The sequence below is a fragment of the Pholcus phalangioides genome, unplaced genomic scaffold (genome assembly GCF_987345545.1).
Source record: "Pholcus phalangioides strain wild (caught in Gottingen) unplaced genomic scaffold, Ppha-v1.0 ptg000015l_1, whole genome shotgun sequence".
Classification (NCBI taxonomy): domain Eukaryota; kingdom Metazoa; phylum Arthropoda; class Arachnida; order Araneae; family Pholcidae; genus Pholcus; species Pholcus phalangioides.
Window position 1 is genome coordinate 98744101 of NW_028301608.1, and position 26986 is coordinate 98771086.

At 32.1% G+C, this 26986-nt stretch overlaps 2 long non-coding RNA genes across 2 annotated transcripts; both read right to left on the bottom strand.

The window, feature by feature from the left end:
- Window positions 1-948: 948 nt before the first annotated feature.
- On the bottom strand, window positions 949-5519 carry LOC149077156 (uncharacterized). Its single transcript, XR_016194150.1, has 2 exons — window positions 3607-5519; window positions 949-1329 (listed from the first exon to the last, which is right to left on the bottom strand). It is a non-coding gene; the product is annotated as an uncharacterized LOC149077156 (long non-coding RNA).
- Window positions 5520-13009: 7490 nt separating this feature from the next.
- Window positions 13010-22911, bottom strand: LOC149077157 (uncharacterized). Its single transcript, XR_016194151.1, has 3 exons — window positions 22755-22911; window positions 18241-19318; window positions 13010-14075 (listed from the first exon to the last, which is right to left on the bottom strand). It is a non-coding gene; the product is annotated as an uncharacterized LOC149077157 (long non-coding RNA).
- Between the last annotated feature and the right edge of the window lie 4075 nt (window positions 22912-26986).

Here is a 26986-nt window from a genome sequence, read left to right on the forward strand (position 1 = left end):
ATCCTTGAGAGATTATTTTGCAACCAAGAATGGTAAAGCGAAATGAAGAACTTCAAGAAATTTCCAGTAGGTTTTGTTTTTACGGCAGAAAGTTTTTACAAAAGAAATGGAATTATCCCTGTTTGTTTTCTGAAAAAAACAACACATTTCTTCATTCGAGGCAATTACAACTGAATAGAAAAATAATCACATTTTGAGACCGGAATTAAATTTTTTTCTCCTTGTGGAGTCTAGACAACAGTGTGTTATGTCACATTCTGGTCCAAAATTTTGCAAATAAAACAAAATTTTGATTTGTTGAAAACTTCAAATAAGATGTTAACATTTAAATTACTAACCCATTGCTTGTCAGAAATAGAAAGTTTTGATTTAAAGTAGTTAAATATACGTAAAAAATGGAACTTTTCTGTATTTTATTTTTAAAAAATCATGAAAAGCCATCAAAATGACAGAAAAAAATTTTAAAACTGTCGTTTTTTTAAGCATATATGTAAGAAATAAGTTGATTTGATTATTTTAAGGGCTAAAAACAACAGAAATAATATTTCTTTACAGCAATATTTGTTGTAACAGTGGATAAAATCCATGACTTTCAGTCATAAAATCTAAAAATTAAATATTGCAGAATAAAAGTGAAAATATTTATGAAATATTAAAGTTCAAGTCATAGGCTATAATTTGAGATAACTTTGAATTTTTGATTTCAAAACTGTGGAATGTACATTTTTTTGGGGGGAAATGACCCTTATAGTCTATTTCTGAAAGATCACATTTTTTTAAACAAATTGACAGAAATGTTGCATTAGAGTAAGTATCGCAAGCCTCAAAATTGTGTTTCTAAAAATGTAAGCATTGTAGCTGATAGAAGTACAATAAGAGTACAGTAAAACTTCCACTGAGAATTTTCGACCCTCCGCCCTTCCAATATTTTCAAAAACAAACTTAAACTTTTGTAAAATTAGGTCATTTTATTTTCTGAACCTATGCAACGATACAAAAATCTCAACCACAAAGCACCATTGGGAAAACATGTCAATTCAGAAAATTAAATTAGTCTCCACACAATCAGTCAGGATATTATAAAAACGCAATAATGTACGTTAACATCAAGAACTTCATGTGAGTCAATAGATTATTAACACCAGCAAAACTTTTTTGACAACACCAATTGTAACAGTACATTTAACATTAAAAATTAGTTATAGCTCTGATCTGAAGAATATCTTGATCTTATGTATTTGGATTACCTTATTAAAAAATTTCATAAATGCGTGTAACTTTCCTTTAAATAAGGAGCAAATGATCAGGTGAGGATGGTGTCAAATGAACCTACAAGAAATAAAACATGGACATCAGTTGAAAGAATATTTATTTTTCGTACGTAATATACGGTAGAGAACCTCTATTATCTAATCTCTTCATTCATATGGGACTCTTTATTAATCAACATTCATTTTGATTAATAAAGTGGATGAGAAGTCCTGGATACTATTTTAAAAATTAATAACAAAGCAACCAATGACATAAAAAGGTGTGATTCATACTATAAATACTTATTATGGCGTAGAGGTTTTTTTTTTTGATAAATTAAATAAAAAAGTTCAAATTTCACTCACAGGTGGTGCTATAAAATAAAAAACTCCAACTTTACCTAATACATAAAATGCAACACAAACAGTGCATAATTAATGTGCTTGAAAAATATGCATTTCATAAAACTACCATATTTCAACATGAGCAACTATTTAGATATGGCCTGAGCTAAAAAGGCTGCTTATACTGAATTGTGAGAGTTTAATGTAATGAAAATTATCATAAACATTAATAATGCACTGTTTGTGTTGCCTTTTATGTGTTATGTAAAATTTTTAGTCTTATAGCGCCGCCGTATTTTTTATTAGTAAAATTTTTTTTCAAATTTATCAAAAACTCTAGGCCATGATAAGTATTTTTGTGCAAACGGCACCTTTTTATGTCGATTGTGAGAGAGAGATTGATTTGTTATTAATCATTTAAATGTACCGAGGACTTCTACTCCACCCTATACGTCATATTAGCCTTCATAGAGAAGCAATTAAAATTTTCAAGCACAGCAACAACATAAATTCAAAGGAAAAGGCGATAGAAGTGAATACTACTTGAGGTCCATTACTCCAGTAGACAGAGAAGGAATGACCCTAACAATCAATTGCCACCAGAAGAAGACCCTAGAGCCATACAGCTTTTTACAAAAACATCTCTAGTGAGCAGCCCTTCAGTACATTTATCGTGTACAAAAAGCAAGATTCACATCCTGGAGCTCTATGCTGGAACCATATCAACCTCTCTCATGCAGGGGAATGGTAAGAAAACCACCAACAATTATTGTGTAGAATTGTGAGGAAAGTTATCTACTTCAAAGAAAATTTTTGAAGAGTTGCTTCTACAAAAGTGACCCCTTAAATGGAGTGCGGGAGACCACATTAAGTATTCATAATGTTAGAACACTCTGCAGAAGGGATTCTCAAGCAGTGCCCCATGGTGCACACACTTCCCAGGGTCTCCATGGCTACTGGAGGAACAATAAATTAAGGGGAAAAAATAGGCCTATAGAGCTTTGCCATATAAAAATTATATACTAAAATAGACTCAGTGAGTCAAAAAAAATTGAGAACCGATGCTATAAAGGATGGTTGGGGGTTTTTTTTTCAAAAGTGGAGCTACACATTACCTGGGAGACCTGCTACAAAGTTTTTGCCTATAGTTCACTTTGATTCAAATGATTCAGTGTAGCACTAAGTTTATTTTTATAATAAAAGATATATGTTGTTTTTGAAATTTGATATATGTTTCTAGAATGAGTGATACTAGGTCAGGGGTCTTCAACCTATGGCCCTCCAAGCTTTTTGCTGTGGTCCGCCGACCATTTTTAGAAAATAACTATTTTGCACATAAAAACAATTAAATTTTTTTAAAAAAATCTTTAAAAGAGTTCTGGTCACTGAAATCTGTACTGCTGTATTTTGAACTGTGGGATACTTTTTATATCAAATAGTAATGCTGCACATTTGATACATTAAAACGGCCATCGTAATCTTAAAGGAGGTATAGGGTCTTCTCTAATGAAAAAATAGTTAAAAGAATTACTGAAAAAAATAATTGCAGAACTACTCATGGAAATAATGCCAGAATTGCCAAGAGTAATTTCAGAATTGTAATAAAAAACTGTTAGTTCATGAAAAAATTAAGAAAAAATGATTTAATAATTGATGAAATTTAAAATTAATCAAAAAATAATTTCAGAATTATTGGGACAAATTTCAGGTTCAATAAAATAAATAATTGATTAAAAAGAATTAATTAATAAAGGAAGTTATTTACAAATGAATGAAAATTAGAATTTAATGAAAGAAATAAATTTCAGAGAAAATAAAAGTGTTCACACAATAAAATTGTAGAACCCTATTAAATAACCAAGAATACCACGGTATACGGCTTGGTGGCCCGCATGCTTCGTTGAAAGTTTAGTTTGACCCTAAATGTCTGAGAGAAAAGTTGAAGGCCCCTGTGCGCACTAGGTCATTGGATCAAAAAGATAAAAGTTAAAAAAGTAAAAAAAGACTTCACCATTTCTGATGAACAAGAAAATGTCTTTTCAAATCGTTTCTTCTTGTGAATTTCTTGTTGCACCAATTACATGCATGAGGTTTCTTGCCCGAATGTCTCTGTAAGTGAGTTGTAAGATTATGTTTGTAACTTGTGGAGAAATCACACAGATGGCACTGAAATTTTGCATCGTTCATTGCCGCTTTTCTCTGGGTGCTTGATGAAAAGATATGTTGCCCTTCCAATACATTCTGATATTGTCCATCATTTCCTGAAATGTGAAGGAAAAAAATTATTCTATTTCGTTCATGTACTCTAAAAAATATACTGTTGCTAGAACTGAAGGGACCCATGCCCCTGAGGCAAATTTTAAAGGGTCAGTGATTTTTTTTTTGTCTACTTCAAGAGAGAACAAATAAATTTTATTAATAAAAAAATCGATTTCCACAATACATCAACAAAAATTTCAGTTATGGCTTCACACTTGTAGGGCATTTTATGAGGAAAAACTTGTCAGATTGTTTGCGTGATCCAATATGGTCATATACAGTGAAAATCCTCTATAATGGTACCCCTTCAACAATAATAATAACGATATTGCTCTCTGGTCCACATTCAGATTTCAGTGTTAATTTGTAACTACTTTAAAGTGAAATCTTTTTCTGGTCTTTTTTCAGGACAATTGTGGCATAGGTGTTTCACTGTATCTACCTCATAATTTTAGGAGCAAGATTGTTCAAGAAAACTGTTATTACCTTACTATGCTCATGTTTTTTTTATTATACTGGAGCCAAACAGGTTCCGAACATAATTACATCAAGATACCATGGTTTTTGTTTATTTATTGTGAACTAACCTAACCTTGGGAGAATACTCGTGCACTCCTGCTTGGATAATAGTCTTTTATCTTTCTCTGTTCTAACATGCCTGTGCTTATAAAAAAAAAAAAATTCTCTTTTCTTGAGTAAGCCCATTGGTATTACAGTGGAACCTCGATACCCCAAGGGGATTGAAAACATGCCAATTCCTAATTGGGAAAAGTGTATTGTGATTGCTGGAGCATCTCTTATTTGAGAATGAACAATGCAATTTTCCAAAAATAACTTTCATTCTCTTCATTTTGATATAGCTTTCACAGTCCACAGGTTGAGTTTTCAAGCTCCAAACAGAGGAATAACGGGATATGTAACTCTACTAAAGAGGAGAATCTTCAACAAACAGTAGAAACAATGAAACATGACATTTTTGACACACACAAGAGTACTGTAGTAAAAATTTAACTGATCAACACCAGGGCAATTTCAGAAAATGAGTAGTGCTAATGCAATATAAATCAGTCAACTTAAGGGGGATGTGGTCATGGTGTCAAGTTAGAGAGGTTATTTTTCCTATTGAATTTAGAATTACGGTCAACCATGGAAATAATAAGTGTCAAATTATATCAAGGTAGTTGAGTTATCAAGGGTGCACTGTATATTGTATCTATGGCTATTACTGCCATCCTCAACCTTGGTATATTCATCTTTCCTGGGGAAGAGTTGTGATATCACTTCCTTTGGAAAAAAATGATTTAGATTTTAATGGAAGTAGAATTTCATACTTTTAATGTTTGGTTATAGTGATGGCTCCTTACCACAGACTGGTCTTCAAGTTCAAATATTTCTCTTCTGATATGACTATTCAAGTAGAACTTCCAACACAAGTTTTTCTTCCTCAAGTGCATGAAAGATTTGATATTGTTACCAACCGTTGCATAAAAGTTTGACATTAAAACTGAAATTTAGTTTGCAAAAGAATGTTTCTTGATTAGCGAGAAGATATTTCGTGTAAAACTTAATACAGTGCACTTAATTTAAAATTGCAGCCATTGGAAAAGCATTTTGCATGTTGTGGTACAACTTTAAACTGAATGCATTGTACAACAAAACATAATAATGTAATCTTTATCTTTAACATAACGTAAAAACAAAAAGCATAATCTAAAGAAAAAACAAATTTATTCCTGTATTTTCATGAGTAAGGATACAAATGCTATCATGTTGTAGATACAGTACTTGAAAATAATTCACATGACATGCAGCATCATTCAATTTCAAGTTATTTGAGGTACTTTTCATAAATTTATTTTTCAAAAAATAGTTGCAGTAAAATTACATTTAAAAAAAACACTTTGTGAGTCACAATAAACTGGTTGAATTACTACTCAACAGTAAATGCACTTTGCAAAAATTCCTTTCTGGTATTATAAATGATTTAATGCACACTGGAATGTGTTGTGTATGTATACAGGGTGATTCTGTAGTTCAGCATAATTCCCTTGCCGCATTTTACTGGCGAACCATTGATCCCAGAAGCATACTTCTAATTAGAAAAAGTATCCAAATAATGTGTGGACCTCAAATAGGTCATTCATATTGCTAGGGGTTGTATCGTTAGCAAAATATGAAAATTTACTTTTTATATGGACACCCTGTTTAAAAAAAAAACAATTAGAAAGTTGTTGTGCTATTTCTCCTGATGCCAACAAAACAATCCCACATTTCTAAGTGCAATATTTGCTAACATGTCTGAATTCAATAATCAAAGAAAGGTTGGGAAAGAACAGCATTTATAAGGGAAAGGCGCGTTGTGCATTAGTTTACAAATCGTTCTCAACTTGTTGCCATTTTTTTAATTCAAATACCACAGTGAATATTGCAGTTAGAAACTTTGAATTTTTCGTTGGCATCAGGAGAGACAGAGCAACAACTTCCTAATTGGGTTTTTGAGCACAAGGTGTCCATATAAAAAGTTAATTTTCATATTCTAATAACTATACAACTCCTTACAACATAAATGATGTAAAGTAAAACTTTGATTAACCATCAGTTTCTGTTGTCTACTTTACTTTACCGCACACAAACTCTGGTCATATATCGCCATGGCAATTTCCAACCAGTGGAGTTGGGTGGGAAATGAACGCTCCATCCATCGCAGTGGTCGTCCCAGGTTTGGTAGGTAAAGAGCTTGCATCCGATATTCTACGATCTGATTAGAACCCATGGGCCTGGATGGTAACTTTTATAGTGGAAGACAAGCATCTTACCACTACGCCACTCGGGTGCTAGTTTCTGTTGTCTGTCATCATCTAAAAAAATACGAAAAAATACTTAATACGGATACTTACTCTTAGCCCAGGTTTTAAGGTCCAAAATGATCAGATCCCCGTTATGGTCTGTGCAAATGCCATCGGCAATCATAGATTACCCTGCTTGCAATTGGTAAATCCAAAAACCATGTGTAAGAATGAATGCATTGCCTGTGAACTATTATGCCCAAAAAAGTGGATGGATGGATTTAAAAAAAAAATTTCAGTGGGGTTTCACAACATTTCCATAGCTCAAGTTAAGTCAAAAAGCAGTTGCCGCAGGAAGCTGCTGTTAATGAACAATGCCCCGACACATCCCTCTTGTGAACTCAAAAGTGATGATGAAAAATAACATGCCTCTTTCTTCCAGCAAAGTCAACTCCCCTTATCCAGCCTATGGATTAGGGCATAATTTAAAATATAAAATGACATTACAGAAAAGCTTTTATCAAAGACCTGCTTTCATCCGATGATGCCATGACTGTCAAAGAATTTTGGAAGAGATACAACATAAATGACGCTATTCTCAATGTCGCCACTGCCTAGGCTGACCTTATATTTAATTTCGCATGAATTGTTTTGTAAAATTAAATACAATATGTATAAATTATTCACTTTTAAAAGATTTTATTTTCACCCCAAGTAGTGCATGTTGGCACTGTAAAAGAAGTTGCTGTTCACAGTACCGTCTTATCACGTGGGCTCACCCAGGCGCGATCTGAGGACCTCAAGAGCAGAAGGGGCTTCACAAAATGAGATCTGGTTGAAATTTTTGAGAATTTACCAGGTAAAATATCTTGCAAAAATCACTTGCCCAGGGGGGCCTATGCCTGTCTTAGCATCATTAGTCCTCAGACAAAGTTATTTTTCTGACTCTCCCCCCCCCCCTCGAAGAGGAATGGCTACCAACCAAATAGTTTAAATAGTTAAAACTGCAACTAGATTTAATTGATCATGACAACCCATGCATCAAACGGGCACATAATAACAGCATTGTAAATCCAAGCCAATTTCCTATACAGGACTGGATTTGGGTAGGTGTGTAGCAGCACCCATGACACCCACATAGGAGGGGAAGTGACAGAGCCTTAGCCCGAGGTTAATCCCATGATTATTTTTTACTTATATGCTTACTATAAAGAAAGACCTGCAGAAAATTTTGGTTTGGGCTGGCCTATGGACATAAAACTAGATCACATGAATTATATGTTTCATCATGACTGCCAAACAAATTCTATGGATCTTCAAGCATGTGTTTAAGAACACTTGCACTGTCGTTGATGAAATAAAAATTTCAACTGAAAGCATTAACATTTTTTATGCATGTCGAGGTCGGACACGTAGCCAAAAAAATACATGTCTGTTGAAAGTTTTTACATGCTCCAGGCAAGTCAAACAATAGATTTTTGTCCAGCCCAGCCCCAGTAAATAGGTCTCATCCACATCAACTCAGATAACAGGACCATATATATATATATATATATATATATATATATATATATATATATATATTCACTGGTTCACTATTCACCTATTCACTGATGCAAGAAAATGAATATGAATATATATATATATATATTCATTTTCTTGCATCAGTGTGGAAATAATAATAACCACACTAACTAATATTACATCTACAACTACTGAAGCTGCTGATCCTGATGATGAATCGGTTATTTCATGAAGTAAGTCAAACTCTTTGATGTTTGCATTGTATTTCGCTCTCAGCAGCTTTATGAATGCCTTTAAAAGATATTTTTAAAAACAGATTTCTCGTGTACTAAAATGTGTCTCTTCAAGTCGCTAGTAGCGTAGAATTGTTTAGAGCATATTTTACACTTGTGAGGTCTTTCACCAAAATGTCTCAAAAGATGAGTCCTCATATGACCTTTGTAGTTTGACGAATAATCACAAAGTGAGCACAGGAAATTTCTGTTGCTCAGGTAAACACAACTCTGCTGCTTCTGGTGCTCTTTCAAAGCTTCTTTGTTTGTGAAGACAATGTGACACATATGGCATTTCGAAAACTCCAGTCCTGAAATTGGAAGGGGAAATTGAATATAGTAAAAAAATCTTATTTAATACTGTAATTTTGTTAATGATATGACTAACGTATTTTAAGAGAAAAAAATATAACTTAAAAACAATCATAATGCAAAAAAATTGTGATTAAAACATGCAAGGCTTTTGCAGCTATCATCCAATGAACAACTCATTACTTTCAAGATAAATCCTTTTTTGTTTTTACATTTCATGAGTGACAGCCATTTTCAAGAAATAAGTTTTTAAGTTGGCTAGCAAGATAGAAGCTTGTACTTTCTTTCAAACTTTTCTTTTTTTTGATTTGCATACCTTGAAATGCAGATGAAAATTATACCTTGATTCTATCCAACATTAATGACATCAGCCAATCAAACAACTTTTATTTAACTGACGAAGCGCCTTCAGAGCTGTGCAAATCAAACAGGGTAAACATGTAAGTACAAGCTTCATTCCTCACCAGACATTGTAGGACACTTATTTCCTGAAAATGCTTGCCCCTCATGCAAATGAAACATTGGAAAGAAAAAACTTTCAACTAATCGACCATGCATAAAAATTAATTAGCATGGTATAGTACATGGATTGTACTATAAAATTAGTCTTGTAAGCAAAATTAGTTATGCTTAATGGATACAGTCAGACAACAATTATTGTTATCTTTGGTTTGTTCAATGCACCCAAGCTTCACGTGCCAAATGAGCTCTTAAGTTAAATATTAGCTTGCGGGTTGAAGGATTGTTTTAACAAATATTTTTTTTTCCTTTGTAAACTGGGATTACTCATGAATCAAGAAATTCATAACTCCAGGCCCCACTGTATTTTTTTAATCACAGAGTAATATTTTTGAATCCTCTATATTCCAAATTAGAGTAAATATCTCTAGTGGGTACAGTTAATCACTGCAACAGTAAATAATAATCAATAATCTACTTGGGGCATAGTGCATGGGGATCCTTGATTCTCTTTGTTTGATCAAGGGATTCTCAGGTAAATGATAATTGAAAAACTAAAGGTCTAGACTAAAATGTATATATGTATTGATACTCCATCTTAGAAATACGAACAAGAAACAGTGATCTGTTAATGGCAGAAAATACCCCCTACACCAAAACTAATTACGGCTGCTGGTAAGCGAGGTGATCTAAATGTGACAAAAAAAGTGAAAATTTAATGATATTCAAAAAGCATAAGAAGTAGCATGAGGCAGTTTTTGAAGGCACAATTCCAAATATTTGCACAGTCAAAGGGTTAAATGCCAGAAATACTACATCGTTACCTTTTGATGGTAAATGTGCAACTATTTTGGTAGCAATAAAATCTCTCTAGTTATTCACAAAATCTCATTTTTTTCTGAGAAAACATACATTGTGCTACCATCTATAATTTTTGTATTGTCGAGTTTTCACTCATTACTTTTTTAATCATGTGATACATAGGTGCCCAAGTTAACTGGATGACAAAAGAATCAAACAGGGAGAAATAGAAACATTTAGAGGAGGCCTACATACAGCAGTGGGTTAAAAATGGTTGAGGATGACGCAGGTGTTATTCCAACAATTGGTATGTAGTGTATATGCATGCAAAGAACCTATCAATACAAAACTTAGGAAAGAAACATGCCATTCACATACATACTATTAACAGATCTAGAATTTTGTAAAATAATTTCATTTTATTTGCTGAACCCAATTCACAATATAAAAATATCAACCGAAAATGTCCATTCTCAAAAATTCTGTTAACCATCTTTGTTAAAATCTCAATTAGTCCACATACACACAAATCAAAAGCAGCATTTGCATCCTAAGAATGCAAGATGTTCACAATAACATGTCTAGAACTTCTTCATGTGAGTCAATAAATGCTTCTTAAGATTGCTGCTGCCTGCAAAACTTTTTGGACAGCTATCACACTTATAAGGTCGTTCGCCATAATGCGAGAAAAGATGAGTCTTCAGGTTATAGCTTCGATCTGAAGAATAGGGGCATAAGTGACACCTATGTATTTTGACAGGCTTCTTGTGGAAATTTTGGGGCTGCATATAACTGTCCTCTGAAGGAGCTGGTGATCCAGTGAACGTGGCTTCAAATGAACCTGTGAAAAAAATATACGATTAATCAGTTAATAGAATAATATTTAACTCCGTGCATAAAACAATCTGAAGCCTAGTGAGCAATGTTGTGTTCCATATCATCAAATCATATCCAGATAATCACATTCAACATTAAATGATGATAGTTTGTGTGAGCTATACACTTCCAATTATTTTTCTCATCACTATTACTTACAAAACTTAGTGTGTTGAACTAGATGAGAATTTAGAAAATTATACATATTCGTATATTTATAGATGTCACAATATGAAGAGAAAACTTTGAAAGATTAGTCAGTTCAGAAAATAAAATCAACTTCTTCATACACATAAGGTCTCAATCATTTCTAAGAAATATGATCGACAGTGCAACATCATTTGGTTTCAAGATACTTAGTAAAAGCTTGATATACTTACATATTGATTAAGTTTATTCTCGACCATTGACTCACTCATAATCCTTCAAAATTACGTAGAAAAATAGAATCATTAAAGATAGTTGAAGTTTTTTGAATTGGTAGAAACTTATTTAAATTTTAGGAAATGAATACAAGATTGAAATCATGTGCATCATTGTAGATCCCTAAAAACAAGTTTTCACAGAAAACTGCTAGTTTTGTTATTATTTCAGTATTTGTAAAAAAAAAAAGGCTCAACCTAAAGTTTTCCTGATCATGAATCATGTTATGAGGAATAATCATATAAGCTGGTGTATATTTTTACTGATTAAGTTATACTATTTATTGTAAAATAGGAATACAACTTCAACTCTAGGCATCATTTGTGTTGAGAAAAAATTATTAATGTACCCATTTGATAATTATTTCATGAACATGAATTCATCTAAATTTTATTAAATAAGTAATCTGGATTTATATTACAGTTAAACTGCTCTTGGAAACACTGGTGGTGTAAGAAATTACTTATAAAAGATGGAGTGACTGAAATTTAGGGTTTTAAATATATACTTTTATTATACAAAGAGAAATATTATTTGCCCATAAAAGAGTTGTGACTGCACCTGAGGGAGTTTTACTGTATATGTATAGTATTTTGCTGAATAACTAAGGATTATACATTTTGAAAACTCCTAGATTTCTAGGAGTGAGTTGCATAACCTTTTCTCTAAGAGATTTGAATAGAAATATTTTTCAAATATGCAAGTAGAAGATGCCCAAAAAAGTGTAATCAACAATCCTTTCCATTGCTCAAAATTCTATAGTAATTGGTGAATGAAATTCGCATAAGAACATTATACACTGCCCTGACAAGAACAAAAAAATTTGCATGAAATTATAACATATAAAATTATCTTAATCATTTATACTCATGAATCTTCTAGAACTAGCATAACAGTTATTTGTATATTAATTAGAATGTGAAACCAGCTTATTTAATAAAATAAGACAATAAATCGTCCACATAATTTCAATAATATATTTATGTTTCAAGCAATTCAAATCAAAGATTTTGATGGAACAGATTTATAGAAGCTGTTTCTCATCCCTTTCAGATCCTGGTGCCACAAATGTCTGGGTTACTTTTTTCTCACTGTAGAATTTTTTCTCTTGACTTCAGGGAGTTAAGGTCGGGCCTAAAGGATTGTGTGAGATTTGAGTTAGAAACATGTTGAATATCAACTTTGGGGGTTTTCATCAGAGGGCAGCACTTAAAGTTGAACTTTCAGGGGATTTTTAAGATGACTTCCAGGAGAAAGTGCCCTCAGAAAAAGTGATTTATTATATAAAATTTAGCAATAAGATTCTGGAAAAATATTGTGTTAAGATGAATATACCCTATATCATCTTAGTTGAAAATTTTTGAACAATATGAATTGATTTATTTGAAATATATAAAAATTCACAAAAACATTTTTAAAAACTTCAAAATTTGTAAGAAAAAATGAAAATTTGCTGACATCAATGTTTTTAATGCATTTTTTAAGTATCAGAAATACAAAAACATTTTGAAAATTTCAAAAATTGAATGCTCTAGTCTGAAAGGGTTATACTGATTTTGGTCTGTTTTAATTCAAAAATTTGCATACTTGTGTTTGCCGGGCAAACTTGGAGAAAAATCAAAACCTTTCATCAGAAGGAAATATTTCATTTAATTTGAATTAATCGACTGTATCACTTTAAATTAAACAATAAAGCAGATAGTTTTCAACTTTCCTTACATTTATTTTAGTATCTTACAGAGGTTAAATGGCTTCACGGTTCATAAGTGACAACTTTTTATAGCCATAAAAAATTACACTCTTGCCAGTCATGATGAACTAGTTTATTCAATATCAAGAAATAAGTAATTTTACACTACACATGTGAAATCAAGTCAAAGATAGAAATTAAGCAAGCTTGAATATAACTGCACATATTATATCAGTTGTGTGTCAATTATCAATGTTTTACTAATCTGTTCTTGTATTGTAGAGCATGACTTAGTGCACAAATTATTTCACAAAAAAAAGTTCATGCGATGTGAGCCATGTGGTGCTCATCACTTCAAATTACAAAAAAAAAATTAATACATTTATTTCTAGATTTTACATAGAATATATCTAACATCAATAATAAAACTGCCATGTCCAAATACCACAAATAAACATCAATAAACATTTTTATCATCAAATAGCATTAAAAGCAAATTTATATACATATGTAATTGTAGCACAATGGTCAGTCTATAATACACAAAGTGTGCTTGATAAACACTCATATATTTGAACACACTGTACCTTCCATCATTTTCCAGACAAACACATCACAAAAAAAAAATCCTGAAAATACTCAGGGAAATCGCCAATCAAATTCACTTCAGTCGAAAAACGTTTTTGATTTTGACCATTCACATCCATAATTCATTTACTTTTGTTAAAACTTGTTGAAAAAGTTACCTGACTATTTGCAATATTTCAAGGAAAAAAACTAGAAAATCAAAACAATTTAAAATAAGTTAAGTTAGTTAATTTTCATTGAAGACTTTGCTTCAAATGAATAAGTGAATGTCGTTTCAAATGACTGGAACTAGGAAATGCTTTTTCACATTCTGTACACTTGTATGGACGAACCCCATAATGCCGATTCAGATGAACAATTAAGTGATTTAGCCGACTTGACGTATAACCACATAAATGACACTTATTTTTCTTGAGATCTGAAGGCTTAACTTTCCGTTTCTTTTCTTTCTTTTGGTCGTCGTCGTCATCATTAAGTAACATTAACAAACCTGAGGACAAAAAGCATTAAATAAATAAAAATCATCATGGCATGATAACAACAATATATATAGCATATAATAAACTCTAATTCCCTCAGAATCATTGAGTTGGTGTGCATAAATATCCTTAACTTGACGTGCTCTTCATGATGTTTGGCACTAGCATTGCACACAATAATATGGAACATTTAGTGATCAATTTCAAGGACAGTTTCAACACTTGAGGGAAAATTTTCTGTATGAATGGCCAAGTAAAAACCCTTAAACTTTCAATCCAGTTGACACTGGAATACATAAAAGATGAATCGTAAATATTATACTGAATCAGAAGATCAATATTTTTCAAGAAAATAATTAGTTATAAAAAGGAAACAGTAGAAACTTTTATGTATTAAAATTACTGTAATCTGTTAGACACATTAGGCAGTGTCAAACACCTCATTAATGGCTGAATAATAACAATAAACACAGGATTTTAGCTTGATCGAACGGGATCATTGCATCTGGTTTTTGATTTCTTTCAGATATAGTTATCAATCACTTATTATTATCAAAAACCCAGAGTCTGATATGATCACATTAAGAAGCGTGCACTGTATTATGCATATATAGCTTTTGACATGCTACTTCCATTACAAGCATGCTTTTTTAACATATCTTGTGCAAATGAAGAATGAATGGGGGAAAAAGTCAATATACTCTGTAGTAAGTGTTATTTACATCGTGTTCAGCCAAGCAGCTTTATCACTTAAATTAGCAGTTCTCAAACTTATATCACCTGTGGGTCTCTTTTCCCCAGTTCATGGTTCACCTTTGGCTCCCCAGAATAGTTTGGTGGATATTTTCCCATATAAAAGAACCACTTCAAAGCATAAATAGGGCACACAAATCAATATCTCCAGCTCGTCATGATTCCCCTGACAAAGGTTGGCGACACCATGAGAGCCAATTCCCAGACTCAAAAAATCTGCAGTTTATCACTTGATAAAACACTTCGTTGCTGAAGAAACCCTGTTATACAACTAAAATGAAAAATTTGGGATTTTTTTTGAGATCACCATATGACCAGTTTTACATTCCCATATTTTCCTGCTATTTTGCCCTTCCCCCCCACCTCACCTTTTTATTTTATAAAAAGCCTCCTGTTTATTCCCGTATTTTCAACAAAGCCTACTGGAATTTTTATTCTCATCTGAAATCAATTTTTATTCTCATCTGATTATGACTATGAATATTTATCTCGTATATTTGTCTTCTTATATAGTTAAAGCTTGTGCTATAAATTTTGTTTTTCCGTTGCTAATTATTTTCAATTTATCAATTAGTACCAAAATTTTTCCTGCCGAGTGGAAGAGAGCAAAAGTTGTTCCCATCTTCAAAAAAGGTGACAAATCTTGTATCGAGAACTATAGACCTGTTGTTATTTTATCTCCGTTCGCTAAAATCTTCGAATCGATACTACACAAAAAAATTTTCAATCAGATCAAGTCCTGTATTTCCGCGAATCAACATGGTTTTGTCAATGGTAGGTCTACTGTCACTAATCTCCTGAGTCTTAATGCCTGTATTATCGACGCCATACATAAAAAACGACAACTTGATGTAATATATACTGATTTTTCAAAAGCTTTCGATCATATCGATCATGGAATTCTTATCAGCAAAATTAGTAAAATCGGTTTTAACTCTGACTTAGTGAATTGGTTCATTTCCTACTTATCCAACAGAATGTTGTATGTTTCCTATAAATCCAATTTAAGCCAAGGTTTTGTTGCTAGTTCTGGTGTCCCTCAGGGATCTGTGCTAGGTCCGTTGTTATTTATCATTTTTATCAATGATCTATCCGCACTTTTCAAAAATTGTCTACTCTTTGCTGATGATTTGAAGATTTTTAAAAGTATTGATTGTATTGATGTATGTTATAGCCTTCAAAATGAGCTGTCTTTACTTCACGAATGGTGTTTACTTAATAGACTTAATCTCAATATTGATAAATGTTTTGTTCTTTCATTCACTCACAAAAAGAATCCAATCTTTTTTACGTATAACATTAATAATAGCCAATTGCTTAGAAGAACCTCTGCGACCGATTTGGGAGTTATTTATAGTACCAATTTTAACTTTGCTGATCACATTAAAAATCTTTGCTCTGTGTCATATAAAAAACTTGGTTTGCTTAAAAGAATGTTGAGAGATTTCAAGGATAGTAATACGTTAATATCCCTTTTTAATACGCTTATAAGATCTAAACTTGAATATGCTTCAATTATCTGGAACCCATTTCACGCTCGCCATATTATGAGTCTTGAAATTATTCAAAACAATTTTCTAAGGTATTTATATTTCAAAAAATATGGTCCTTGTAACAATATTCTATCTGCCACTCATCTACGAAACAGTTTCAATGTCAATAGCTTACAAAAACGCAGAGAGTACTTGCTCGTTATTTTTTTCAAGAAACTGTTGACTAACCAAATTGATTGTATACCAATTCTTAATGAAATCTGTTTCAATATTAAGTGTCACAATACAAGATCTAATTGTTTATTTGCCATCAAATCATATAATACTAATATTGGTAATTTCTGTGCTATAAACAGATTTTCTGAATTTTATAATGCGCTTCCTCAACATCTGGATATTTTTCATTCGTCTGTTACCGACTTTAGAAGATTTTTGCTGTGATTGCGTTGTATATATCTTTGTATAGAATTTTTGTATTTTGCGTAATTCTTTGTTACTTTTTATTTGTCTTTTGTGTACTTTATCATGTCGCTTTTTCTATTCTGTGCAAATTTTTATTTTTACTGCAAGCTGTAATTGGGTTTAAACCTGTAGCTTTGTTTTATAAATAAAAAAAAATATATAAAAAAAAATGTCAAAAAAAAAAAAAATTTCATGGAATTAATTTTAATCTACTCATTTGCAATAGCACTTCATTTCCAGACATTTACTTTTTTTTCAGTTTTTGGCAATAATTGGAAACTACGTTTTTTTAGTATTATATTTGGTGTCAATTAGCTATTTCTCATATTTTCCTTGAGTCATGAGATAACAAGGAGGGATTTTCTTTAGACATTTTTAATTTCTGTGGACCACAATTTGAGGATTTTCAGAGATTTTTCTATAAAGAAACAAAAAAATTGGAAGAATATGTTTTCTGACCCTAAGATTTTGATAAGGCTAAAAAAGTGACATCCCTAAGAGCTGTGATGCGCATTTTGAGAAACAGTGTCTTAAATGGTACCCACTTATCCAATTTGCTTCTTACCACATTATAGATAGTATGAAGTGAAAAAAATTTGGAACAGAGAATCGAGCACTCTGTTACTGTGCTTAAGATATCATATAAAAAACTATCTCCATCACACATCATCAACATTCAGCAAATAAAAAACACCTCCTCTGTTTTCCTGCTATGTGTGAAAGGCAGAGGTTATAGAAATGATCTACTCAATCAATTTTTCCGGAAAAGAAATACTCTTTTACAAAGTATTCACTTACACGCATTCTTAAGTACACATGCTTCTCACACAACTCACTCCTGAAAAGAGGTAAAATGGTAATAAATTGCCAGTACTGGTGTCAAACCACGACTGTGCTCAATTTAAAAGTAGAAGTATTCACTCACAGACGGCTAATTCTATGTGATCAAAGGGATGGTGATAGATACAGGTCAAAACATCCTACATGCATACTTATTTAGGCGCTGTACACCCAAAACAAAGACGAATGCAGTTGTAAATACTATAAGATAGAGGTTCTCAAACTTTTCCATTCGCGGTACCCTTTCCTTAATCAACGCTCATCCACGGTTTCCCAGAGCAGTTTAACAAAGAAACTCTTCGAAAAAACCTTTGTCAGGGTGTCCTTTCCATGATGCCTCAGACAAAGTTTGGGGGCTAACCGGGGTGCCACAATGCACAGTTCAAGAACCCATGCAATCAGATATTTCATTAACGATATGATAAGCATATTAAATTCTGCAAACTAAACAAAGACCTAAATGCAACATGCTAATCAAGTAAACAACATAAATTTTGAAAAATAAACCAAAATTTTCTCACATCAACTATTAGCCTACTATCACAATTTAAAAAAAAAAAAACTTTCACTTCTACACAACAACATCTATATAATTCATGCCACACAGTTGCATTACAGACAAACAAACCTTTAATTCCCAATCAAGAAGATGAAGTTGCAGGTGATTCTCATTCTGAAAATTGACTTGAAATATGCTTCGATTACTGAAGTTTCCATAAAGTAATTCCCGTTAATACTGGGACTTTTCTTTAGCTGATATCCACACAATATAAAAGCTGAGTTACTTTCCACCAAATAACTTTATGAAAGCCTGGTACTTTGTGAATGTTTTGGTCAGTAGTCTCACCAACTGAAGTATTTTATATATATATATAAGAATTATTTTCCACTAATTTCAATGAATATAAATCACACAGATAAATCCACAGATGGAGTACTATAAGAAGTCTTTTTGTAGGTGTATAGCACAGTTTTTCAACTGCTTATTGACAATAAATCTATTGTGACTAGTGAATACATTCAGAAATATCCTGTTAGCTTTGTCAGTTTCCGATCTTTGACTTCCATTTGAATATCTTCTGAATGAAGGGGCGTCTTTGGGGCTTTCATTATCCATCAGGCATTCCAATTTCTGGCAAATCAATATCAATACAACAGCAGTTAATGCACAGGAACAATATTTTACTGAAAGCTCAACCGTAAGAATGTAGCACATCTCTATAAACATGGCACAGCAATTATTTAAAAATAGCTGCAAATGATAGTTGGAAAGCATTTAAACACATTTCTCATAGTTTCATCTAACTGACAAAAAAAGATGATGTCTCTATTACGATATGACCTTGATATAAAATCTATGCTGGAAAACAAAAAGTAGCTATAACAAAGATCATGCTATTCAAATGATTTGATACAAATCTTGCCACGAGGACAAAATGATGCTCAATTCTTCTTATGAGTTGAACTATGTCTTTTCAATTGGAAACTTGTAGAGAAAAGTTTGTTGCAGATTGTACACCTGAATTTATTGTCATAGAAGTGTCGACAATTCTGTGATTTAGTGCTATCAATTCTATCAGTAGTGTATTGGCACAAAGTGCATTGATTTCTCTTAGCTTTTAACTTTTCCTGATGTTCTGCAACTCCAGCCATAAATTGTGAGAGACTTTTTTTCAGAGTAGCTGTGAGCTCCAAGCTACAGTTACCTGAAGAGAGAGGAAAAAAACTATCATATCAACAACTTTTTTTTTGTATTGCACCTGTGAAAAACATGATACAGATTTCAGCAGGAAAAAACTATTGTTTACCAGCCTATCTCTAAAGGTCTATTAACATACAACAATCATAGCCTATCACCATTTCAAGAGGTCTATCTCGTTTTTCCTGAAGCTCATTAATATCAGATTCTGAACTGTGCTAAACAAGTGCGAATGAAAAGACTAATATAGGTAAGAAGAGCATTTTCTTTTAACTGAGTCTAGAAGGATCTCTTGGAACAGAGATAAGCCATGAATGATCTGAATATACAGACCTCAAATCTTTTAAAATACAAGGCTACAATGGGCAGAATGCCCAGCAAGGTGGTTGAGAAAAAGATTCCCATAACAAATATGGATGTAACTACAAAACTAAAGCTAGAATACATTCAAAAAATTACCTAAATTATAAAAATATTAAAAATATGAAATGAAAAATTTAACTTAGAGAATTTTGTTTTTACAGGGCAAACTTTATTTTCCAACCAAACACCAAATAAAAAATTAGTATCTGACAGCGAAAATAAAAGGAATCAAGGATATATTCAGTGAAGCAAATTCAAACTCCAGGTCATAATAATAATAATCACACAGCAAATGTTATGCAATCACCAATGCACATCAAAGTGATACAGTAGGAAACAAATCAAGCCAAGATTTACTTCATATGACATTATAATATTAAAATGCTTCAATGTTTGAAAAGAAAGCTGTCGAAACTTTGCATGGCATTTCTTTGATAAGCAATATGAAAATAAAACAAACACATGTATAATGCTAGTATTGCACAATGAAAGTTTCGTAAAAAGTATTTTATAAAAAAAATTTGACAAAAGCAACCAATGAGCTTATCGGTTGCATTTGCTCAAATATAATCAGTAAGTTTGTTAGTTGTAGTAGAAACAAGTTTTATAGAAAAAAACTTGTACCAAACTTTTATAGTGTAATCCTGGCCTAAAACAAAAGTGAAATACATTTCAAACCTCATCAGGGATCAATTGGCAATAGTATACATTTTTTTCGGGCTGGTGCTTGTATTTCTGAAACTAAATCCATGTTATACGTTGGTAGCAACTAGGAACAAAAGTTTACTCTGTTCTGTTGCCTGTGATTTGTAATGAAAAAACAGTAAACTCTGTGCCCTTTTTGATCCACTATCCAGGACTCCTGTCCTCCCCCAATTGCGGCTCTGTATACATTAAAATAGACTAGATTTTATTTATATGTCTAGATACTCATGATCAGATAATGTATGTACGTATGTAAAAAATAAATAAAAGTTCTTTGTATTTTTTAAAGATTATAGAAACAAAATGTTTCATTAAAAATAAACCCGGAAAACTAATTTTTTTCTACACAAATTAAGCTTTGCTTTCAATATTAGTTACAAGTGATTACTTTGGTTTCATGAGAAGTACCGTATTTTATTTTTTTCTGCATTATAAGATAATAGCTTGTATTCCACAAATCTATATTTTGCTTTTAAAATAGTATCAATTAGTGAAAACACAAATGCAGAAACAAGGCATGAGCATAATAACCATCAAACGTTTTATGCATGATTGATTGAAACTTCTACAAGTTAAAAATTCAGATGCACAAAGGGTTCATTGTACAATTTATATATCACTCTCAATTAAATCATGCATTTTCTTCAGAAAAAAATATATTAAAAAAAATTTCGACCAAATGCATATCTCAAATAACCACAAGTGTTTTTATTTTCATAAAATAACATTTATACCAATTTGTTTTTATTTGATTGTGACATCCAATGCATAATGAGAATTCAACATTGATTAAAGATCTTATCAGTCTAATAACATTATTTTTATAGTTAAGCTAATGCTATCAATTCATTAGAATTAAATTTTAAATTCTACCTTCAGCCCACATGTCCCATCCTCACGGATCAAGGTTGAGAAACGTCTGATCTTATCAGACAGCTATATGATTGCCTTTTAAAGCCAAAATCCGGAATTCAGAATCAAACCTGGTGTTTTGCCTTCAGCAAATATCTTCAGTGGATAGATTTTATACAGATGGCACAAATAGAATAACACAAAATAAGCATAACTCTGATAACATAAATAAGTTAAAACCCACACACATCTATATACACACATAATTTGTTTCCACAATACAATTTGTTTCCACTAAATACACATATAATGTTTGTTTGTAAGAAGTTAACCAATTCGTTAGAAATTCCATAGAGAAATGTTTAAATAGTAGATAGTAGTGAACAAACAAATGTAGAGAATATAATTAATTTTCTTCCAGCCGTAGACAAAATGTCTAGTGTTTCTGAATTCTTGACCTTAGCTTGAAAAAAAATATATAGGCATATAGTTGTGTGGATGACACCAGCTATGAAAGTTTATACATTGCTTCACCATTTGAAATTATCTAGATTCAATTTCAACCATCAACAGCTGAAAAATAGCTGTGGTTAATTTTAAAACTACAGTGATACCGTGGCTAACAAATGCCTTTGTTAGTCGAAAGATTTGTAAGCAAAGATTTTTTTTTCATGATTTTTCTGCCTCAACTAAAGAATATGGATTCCGTTAACAAAAATTCTGGGAGATATGGATGCACATGCTAACATAAAACAGCAGCATCTTGACATACACTTTAGCTATAATTGTCATCAGAGAATTATTATTACTCAAGCCCGATTAACTTATGTTCACCTCAGAATCTTTTCTCAGATGTATCTCCACTTCTCCTTCAGAAAGTTTTTGAACCAATTCATGTCAAATGAAAAATTCAGTTACTAGAAAATGCATTGCAAAAAAAAAAAAAAACCCTGCTTTCAAAGCACACAGTCTTTCAGACATTCTCCCTTAGCATCAAACTGAACAGTCAGGACATTCTAGGAACATATCTTTCCCACATGCATGTATCAAACACAGAAATCAGCTGACCAAATCACAAAGGACTCAATTGGGTTACTAAAGCTGGCGTTAGTTGTATACATTATTGTAAAATAAAAAAAATCTTCAGTATCTCATCTTCCTGAAAATTCTCATTTATGCAGTTTCGCAGCTGTTAATTTAGCCTTCAGTCAGTATTTTTGTCTTTTTTCACAATGCTCCTTGGTGTTTTAAAAAAATTATCTTTAAATTTTACACACAACCTGGAACAAATTAAACAATTTTCTATAGAAATCAATGAGAAATCACATTCCGGCTAATGAACGTGATTCTAGAATGAGTTATCTTTGTCAGTCAAGGTATCACTGTATATGATGCAATCCAGTAAAACTAAAAACAATTTGCTAACTAAAAACTTCTTCAACAATGGTCTTAAAACATCACCCATAATCTTTTTTTAATCAATTAATCAATTCTAATCAATTCTTAATCAATTTTTTTTTCACCTTTTCACATTACACAACATTCTTTCTTTAAAGAAATTCCTTGATTGAAACATTTTTCACATTGACAAAGTGGACTTTTTGATTGGACTATGTTGTAAAATAATTTGCGTCAGTCTTCGTCTTAAATTCTATTCACACCCTGTGGCCATAATTACGAGACCTGCAACAGAAAATATATTAGAAAAAAATTCAAGTTCAAATATTTTTTTCAAGACCAACTTGAAAAATTGTTAAAACTTATGTTGTGCCAACATTAATATTTGTTTTTTTTCAAAAAAACGTAAAGAAAAATGCACTACACACATCATTGTGTAACATTTAAATATCAACTAATTGAACTACATTTTAATAACTTGAAAGTGGTTTCGAGAATTTACGAAAGCATTTCCAACAAATATCTGTTTGTGGAATTCAAAAGAAAAGAGACAGTGATTGCATGAAAAATAAATTTTATACTGATACGTTACAGTATTGACTCATGTAGTGCTCATATTGTCAAATTTATTTCTGTATTCATTTTGAGAAATATGCTAATATTTTAGGTTTCAAAAGAGAAACAATTTGATATCTTGTCTGGTCATTTCATTATCTATTTTAGGCTACACAAAGTAATTTTAGGGTTGAAGCAATCCAAAATGTGGAGCACAGAAACAAACAAGAAAAGCATAAGTCTGATGACATCCAACATATGTTTAGAACAGAAAAATTTTGATGTCAAATGCGATGTCATTAGATAGGAAAGGGTTAACTCTTACAGCAGCACTGATATGTTATATCGCCAAACTTGATGCCTTGTATTTCTGCAATGACAAGATAGATCTCACATTCTTAAAATCCTCTTCTTTCCACAATGCTAAGCCAAGCTAGCTCTATGACGGAGGCTTTGTTTGCAAACATGTTTCTCATCCATCTACAACTTGTCAGATCGACTGCCAGTGGACGGAGTCAGCTTTTGCTCAAAGTTTGACTACAGAAGGAGAGAGATGGGTTTTTTTTTTCTCTTTTCCTTTGGGACAGTATAGGAATATGTGTACAGCATAAATAATAGAAAAAGACGTGATTATTTCGTGTTCCTTGGTTTTTTTGTAATCATTCTCAGATTTCGGGTGGGGGGAGAGCAACATAACAATACAAAATCGGGGAAACAAATATTCTTCTTGGGAAAAAAAATGACATTTTGCAGAGGGTTTAGTGATTTCTACTGTGGCAGTTATAATGCAAATCAGGGAAATTTTAAAAACCGCTTAAAGAATTAATCAAACACATAGATGGTCATCTGTCTATGAAAGGCATGGATCATCTAAAACATACACGCTCAACCCATGACCCCCCCCCCTCCCCCCAGCCAAATGTGGCCTGCTGAATCATCTGATGTGGTCCACAATGAAAAGCCATGATGAAAGTCCATGATCCTAATTTCATAAAAATTAACCAAGTCACAAATAACCAGATCGTTTGAGTGACCCACAGTGTGATTTCACATCAGTTTGGTCTATGGCATGTTACAGATTCTGCAGTACATTCCCAGATCACTTAAGCAATCTATTTCGCTGTTACATGTCACTCAAGAACTATGGCATTGTTCCAGCTCACTTAAGCAGCCCGCAGTCCATTCTAATTTCACTTGAGTGACCACAATTTTTATATCCCTCTAAGTGGCACTCTTTTTCCCAGATTACTTAAACAACCTAGGACACTATTGAATATCATTTAAGTGGCTTGCAACACATTCTCGCCTCATTTAAGTGGCCTGCTGCACATTTCCAGATCACTTAAATGACCGATGGCAAAATTTCACTCAACTCAACTGACCCACAGCACATTCCCAAATCACTTAAGTTATCTGCAGCACTTTTTGCTTTATGTGAGTGACCAGCAGCCCATTCTTGCTTTACTTGAGCAGCACTTGCTTGAGTAGCTTGAGGTACAGTTCCAAATCACCTAAGTGGCCCGTGGCACATATACAAATCACTTAAGTGCCTTGCAACACATTTTCAAACCAATGAAGTGGCTAGCAATATCCAAAAAGTTGAATACCTTTGATTGTTTTTGATTTTCATATGATAAGAAGTATAATTAATAATTTCAACATATATGAACTATCACAGCCATTGAGTCTCAATGACATGATGCATCTTATTAACAGCCACAAAACATTATTTTTTGTACAGCTAAATATTCACAGTCATGACAACAACCATTCATATTATTCAAGGGTTATAATGTTAATACTTCAAGCATGAACATATTTTTGCTCAAAACCTTACATATTTTGCAACTTACTGAACAATTTGCATCAAAATTATATATTTATAATTTTAATTTTTTCTCTACAAAAGGTGGTTTTCAAAGTGAGCAATATCGCCACATAGGGAGTAATGGTAAAGAGCAAGGACGGTAGAAGCTATAAATAGATAATTTGATCCTATGGGCTTGCTTAGCACAAACAGCAATAGGAATTTTTTCGCTGAGCGGAAGAGGCAATGAGACAAATGAGTTTGGAAAACTCTGTCCTGACTAATGGGAATTTTTTGCTGCTTATAAACTGTTGATCTACTGATTAGTAAAAGCAAAAAAAAACCTCTCAGAATCAGTGAACCTATATCATCATCCCACGGTAGATTTATTTAGTTTGATTCTCAATCAATAGAGATCCAGACCATCAAAGAGCTTTCCTGAGAAAAGGAGGGGATTTACAGTGCTTATATCATAGAGAAATAACATTTCTAAATAACATTCTCAGTGACATTTTGCATAAAAACTTATCAAATGAAAGAATAATTTACCTGTCTTCACTTTTTCATGAATGTTGAAAGGAAGTAAGAATCTGTTGTTTTAGATTATGATCAGTCCAAATATTTTTTTATGAAGTATACACCCTTCTGCTGCTATTCCCCTTATAACTGAATGGTGATCGAAGGATTTGATTCTCAACTGCATTTGTTGGATGTAGATGGATAAACTAGTAAAGGAGAAAATATTTTCCTATGCGTAAATGAGACAGATTTCTCAGAACAGAGACAGGCCATAACTGATGCATGAGAATAAACCTTTAAGAAGTTTTTGCTGAAGCATCAGCAATTTATGGTGTACACAATCAAAACTGAATATTATTTCAAGTCATAAGATAATGTCAAATGATAAATATATTATTTTTCTGGACAAAACAAATGAACAAAACATCTGAAACAAAATAAAACAAAGTGTAAATAACTTGAATATTTTTATATTGTTCCCATTTATCAGTAGTACATTGAAGAAAAAACAGTTTGGAATGTTTCAATCACTCAGAAAATTTTAAATGAGTCAAACAATGTCTATTCAAATTGTATTTTGATCGGAATGATTTGGAGCACTCTTGGCATGTGAATGGCTTTTCTCCATAGTGCATAAAAAGATGTCTTTGTAGGTGATCTGAATTATTAGAAGAATATGAGCAAAGGTGGCATTGATGTATGGTGCACTTTGATTTCTTAGCCTGAGCTGCAGCAAAAGACTTCATTTGATTGATAGAAATTTCACTTTTGATAGATTGAATGTCCATGTAATCATTGTCTGGAAAAGAAATACTAGTCAAAAGTGCAATATGTACAGATGTTCTCAATTTTTTTCTTATCATTTATAAAATAGTTGTTGTACATTAATTCTAGCATTCACAAAATAAAATAGCTGTGTATACAAAGAAAAATAAAAGACAGAGTATGGCAAAATAAAAGAACAGACATATTCCAGAAAGAATACATCTGATAAACTTTCCCCCCAAAATAATAATTAACCAAAAAATAATCCCTAGCATCATTTTTCAGGATAATTCTAATGTAAGCTTTACCTTACAAATAAATAAAACCAGAAGGACATATTTTCACATCCCCACAATTGATGAATCTAATGAATTTTATTTCAAATTATATTATTATATAAATTTTATTACTTGACTACAGTCTGTTTATTAAATTTATACTTAAAATAGATGACAATATTAATCAAATAACTGTAAATACTGAAATGAGTGCCTTAGATGACAGGTAAACACCTCTAATGTAAGATTCACACTAGATTGACTGCCTATCTCAAGATTTGTGATATTGTATGTATATTAAACTGTAGAAAAGCAAGGCCCATCTTAATACATCACACCTAATCTGTGGTTCAATTCAGTGACAGTTTTATGACCAATGGGCTAGGAGCAGGCCCTCCATATACAAGATATGCTCATTTTAGTAGAGATCTCT